The 618-nt window shown below is 20.9% G+C and overlaps 1 non-coding gene across 1 annotated transcript; it reads left to right on the forward strand.

Annotated features, from left to right (window-relative positions):
* The first annotated feature begins 284 nt into the window (after window positions 1–284).
* Trnat-ugu lies at window positions 285–356 on the forward strand. Its single transcript has one exon. It is a non-coding gene; the product is annotated as a tRNA-Thr (tRNA).
* The last annotated feature ends 262 nt before the right edge of the window (window positions 357–618 follow it).

Genomic DNA, 618 nt, shown 5'->3' on the forward strand with positions numbered 1-618 from the left:
GTTTAATAATTAAAATTTTTTTTCATTTCATATTATTCAAGATTATACTTGACCTTGTAGAAATTATAAATATTATAAAGATACTATCTATAAAATTGAAATAAAAAAAAATATATAAAATTATTATAAATTTCATTTGTAAACAATTTAGTTAATTATTAAAAAATTTTTTAAAGATTCAAATTGAAGGAAATGATTTTTATTTGATTTGCAGAGGTAAAAGGAACGTTATAAATTTTTCAAATTATTCAAGAAGAAATATTTGTGACGGGAGATCATCTTCAGCCTGCATAGCTCAGGGGCAGAGCACTGGTCTTGTAAACCAGGGGTCGAGAGTTCAATTCTCTCTGGAGGCATACTTTTTGCCTTTTTTTTTTTCTTTAAATTTTTTATCAAATTCAATCAGTCTATTAGTGAGAATAATCTACTTAGTGATTAATTATATCAAGATATTAAGTTTGCAAATTTATAATCAATAAATAAAAAATTAAATGAAATTTATAATTAAAATCTACTGTTATTATCAAAAATGACAATGAGAATAAAAAAATTAAATAATTTAGACAATTTAAATTAAATATACAGATGAAAATTTCGATAAAATAATATTCATTTAAA

Source organism: Aphidius gifuensis, linkage group LG1 (genome assembly GCF_014905175.1).
Source record: "Aphidius gifuensis isolate YNYX2018 linkage group LG1, ASM1490517v1, whole genome shotgun sequence".
NCBI lineage: Eukaryota > Metazoa > Arthropoda > Insecta > Hymenoptera > Braconidae > Aphidius > Aphidius gifuensis.